A 4,157-nucleotide genomic window follows, 5' to 3' on the forward strand; every position below is an offset into this window, starting at 1 on the left:
CAACACAGCTGCTGGTTACAGTTTTTCTCAGTGGCTTTGTTGCTTTTTGCAGATCAGAATGAAAATTCTCATAACTATTAGTTCAACCTCCACAACATTTAGTCATTTGTGCACATCATACTGTAGTAGCAAATTCTCCTTCCTCTGAACAAATTGCAAATGCTTTTGGACATGTATCAGTTGCTTTCATACAATTCTCTGCTGTTTTTTAACATTATCATTTGCTTATGTCATGTCAGTCAAAATTAACTATACTTATGGATACTGAATAGTCGTGCCCTATAAAACTAATAGTCTTCATTTCATTGCTTGAGTCATTACATACAAAATTGTTGAACTACAGTAGTTATCAAATTCTGTCACAATGCTGTAGAATTGCAAAGAGCATACAGTAAAAATGTGAAACGTATGTATTCAGTGTCTTGTACTCACTTACTCCCCTAACTACAGCAATGTGTAACTTTACTGTAGTTTTCAAATGGCTGTACAAGTAGTGTATAGTGCTGTCTTGAGCATGTTCAGGTAGTGTCACAGAGTTCTGCCCTTTTTTTGCATTGGAAAACACTGAGAGAATAAACTGTCATAATGAAAACATGACAAAGCCATTTGACTATCTTGTTTATAAACGATGGTGTCAATACTTCTCATTTTGATGACACTGACAGTTTCATTGACATGAATACGTGCTTTTGAGGAATGGACTATCCATTTTGAGCAAGTGACGTGCTTTTGCAGGTCATCCACTAGGTTTTGCAGTTTGCACTAATTGTTTTGAGAAATGCACTAACTGCTGTGCAAATGTTAATAGTGATGTGAGAATAGCACCAAAGCGACTAAGAAAAACTGTAAATATTGGACACTAAGACACAACACAGGGTCATCTTAACCCAGTAAAATGGGTTATGTATTTGACCAAGCAGGTTGTGTTACAAATATAACCCAAACATTATGTATATTTAACTAAACAATCTGTTAAAAATTAACATTTGCACACAATTTGTTGAGATCATTACGCAAGATAATGAAGATAAGATGGGTTAAGATAACTGGACTGTGTTAGTCTTACATGAGTGTTGTTTTTACTGTAAACTAATATTTTGTATACACACACAGGTGTGCACACAAGTATTGGAGTAGGCCACATCTCACACACAGACACACAGACACACACACACACACACACACACACAGGTGTGCACACAAGCACCTGTCAAGTCAAGACAGTCAAGGGCAACTATTTAGAATGGGGTTGACTGACAAACTCACACAGACACACAAGCACACACACACACACACACACACAGAGAAATATACACATGCACATGCACGCACACGCACACACACACACACAAGTACACACACGTACATCTCTGTTGCACCTCCTGCTCCTACTCTACAAAAGCATCATCCAACCCACCCTGCCGTACTGCTCACCCTGTTTCTACACAATGCTATCCTGGAATGGCCCTTGCATGGAATCACTGCCTCAATATCAACACATCAGGATGTAGGCTATGAATCTGATTGAATTAAAGTATTGGCCATCCCCAAAATGCACCAGAATACAGGAAATCACATCAAACAAGTTAAAACTGTTCTGGGGGAGGACCCCCAAACCCCCCCTCCCACATATGCGACAATTACTGGGGGGCCCTTAATACATCTGGGCCCAGGGGCCCGAAAGTTCATAATCCGTCCATGATGACAGCGATCTCACGAAACAACAAACTGTCGCTGTCGTGAAGCCTATTTTATGCTTCTGCGTCGAATCGATGGCGTACCCCCGCTGACCCCTCTGCGTCGTCGCGAACCCCTCTCCCACCCCTCCACCGTAGCTCGACGTGCACCTCCAAAAAATTGTAACTTCGCGTCGAGGCGACGCAGACCGCAAGGACTGTGATTGGTCAACTCATCCTGTGTGTTGATAGTCGGTGTCAGAGCCGTGTTTCAAGCAGCCTACTGTGGGGATTAGCAACATGCTAGTTCACTGACATAAGCTTTGCACATAAACTCAGACATATTTGGTTACAATGAAGAGGTTATCCGTTTCTAAAGTGTTTATATGTCAGTAACGTTTTGAAATTAGCACTTTCCCAGCAAACAGTACTTTGTGGGCAGCTGTGCTAAAGTTTGTCTGCTAACATAACTTAAACTGGCTGGTAGACACCTCGCAAATAACCTCAGACTTGTTGGTTTAGCCTAGGCTACTGTGTCTATTTCTCGATACTTAAGCAAGTCTAAGCAAGAAAAGGCCAAACAAATAAGATTAATATTTTGGCATGACAGTCTATGGGGTTTGCCATTCTGAGTAGGCTACCCTTTCGTCCATACAGACTTGTTTTGGTGGTGAGCGACGCAGACACAGGCGACACCGAGCGTTATGGGGGTGAAATGCACCGCGATGCAAAGCAACCCGACGCAGAACCATAAAATGGTCACAACGCCGTAGGAGTGCCGGCGTAGCTACGCCGTGGAGTTGCCGCAGAAGCATGTTGAGCCCTTAAGTCCACCGAGTCGCTGATCTGCAGGACCGCCCACGACTTCAGACTGTTCTGGGCTTCCAGTGCTCTCCACACTGCCAGTAGGCTAGCGTTAAATCCTCCGGGTTGGTCTGCCAGTAGGCTAGCATTAAATCCTCCGGGTTGACCTTCGACATCTTTCAGCCGGTTTACTTACAGTAGATGCAACAAATTGGACTAAGTGGATTGGATTGAGTGCGCATGATCTAAATGCAACATGCAAGATGCAACAACCATTTCTAAGAGGCCTATAAACAAGTTAATTTCTGACATTACTACTAGCATATAAATGCATTATTTATGCTGTAAGACATGTGAAAGAAATGACTGACAGGGGCACGCACAGATCCATAATTTAAACTAAAATGGCACTAAGTTTCACTTTCGCTATCACTGCGCGAAAATAGGCTACAGTATGGAAAATGCTTCAAAGTTCCCTTTGAGTTTGATCGGCTCCCAACATCAATGGGGTTTCCTTAGCCTGTGCTACACCTTTCCAACAAGTTTTGTGAGAATTGTACTGGCCTACTAACCTGACCCTAGCCAGATGAATTTCGCTCCGCCTAGCTCCACTCATCCATCTGGAACCGATCCATTGAAGTGTTGCTTCAGAAGGCTGGGCCTAATCAAAAAATGCTTGCATATGATTGGATAAGCCACTTGTCCGTCATCTATTGACGTGCTACTTCAACCACTCACATCGAAGCCAACCCGTGACGCTAATAACAGTGTCACAGTCACTTCTACGCTATGTCACATCTATGAAACTCCCGCCCTGCGTCATGATTGGCTGAACCATAAAGTCGGTTGCAGAAATCACTCTCAATGGAAGAGGTCCCAGATGGATGTGAGTGAAGCTAGGCAGAGCTATAGCGGAACGAAATTCATCTGGCTAGGGTCAGGTTACTGGCCTACCGCACCGCAGTATGGTGTAGTAAATGGAAGCTTTTGATAGTGCACGCCACTAACGAAAAACGCAAAACCACCAGGACCATTTTTATTTATTTATATCTCTATGTCCGTGTATGGGGGGGGGGGGGGGGGGGGCATTTTGGTCATATCTGAATATTGGGGGGGGGGGCAGGCTCCATCAGTGGACGGGTCGAGGCCACCCGAGGTGTCTTTCGAGATTCTTTGACGGTGCACGGCACGGGACAGCTTGACGCCGAGACACTGTTTCCCAGTCGTCAGTTGTACAGTTTGAGACATCAAAACCTTATGGTGGAGCGCGCTATTGAGATAGAAGCAGTCTGATAGGCATTTATATAAGCTGATACCTGTGCGCGTGGGTGCCGAGTGGGTTGGACCGTTTCTACTCCGCGCGCTGGCGCGTGCCTGACGTATACAGTGCCTCCCTGTTTGTCTCGGTCCACTGCGCACGAGCCTTTGCTCAGAAATGTCGGGGTCCAGAGCGAGAAACCGGATCTCTTAACGATCATCATCGGTTTCCTTGTCACCTAAATCTGCATGTGTCAGGACGTGAACAACACATCGGCACAACCGAAAGCCGCGCGGGGAGTTGACACACCAGTGAACTCATATTTGAACGAATTACAGGTGCGCGAGCCAGCCAGGAAACTCCGGCGGATGACCACAGCCAAAGGGTCAGCTGCGAAGGCTGCGCGAGGAGGCAACATT

General features: G+C 45.1%; 1 protein-coding gene across 1 annotated transcript in view; it reads left to right on the forward strand.

Annotated features, from left to right (window-relative positions):
• The first annotated feature begins 3,909 nt into the window (after positions 1-3,909).
• Positions 3,910-4,157, forward strand: part of zgc:171482 (zinc finger protein) — a 38,469-nt gene continuing 38,221 nt past the window's right edge. Inside the window, exon 1 of the mRNA XM_042065341.1 lies at positions 3,910-4,157. This exon is cut by the window's right edge and continues 10 nt beyond it. The gene's annotated coding sequence lies outside the window, so the exon portion shown is untranslated.

Source organism: Alosa sapidissima, chromosome 16, assembly GCF_018492685.1.
Source record: "Alosa sapidissima isolate fAloSap1 chromosome 16, fAloSap1.pri, whole genome shotgun sequence".
NCBI lineage: Eukaryota > Metazoa > Chordata > Actinopteri > Clupeiformes > Clupeidae > Alosa > Alosa sapidissima.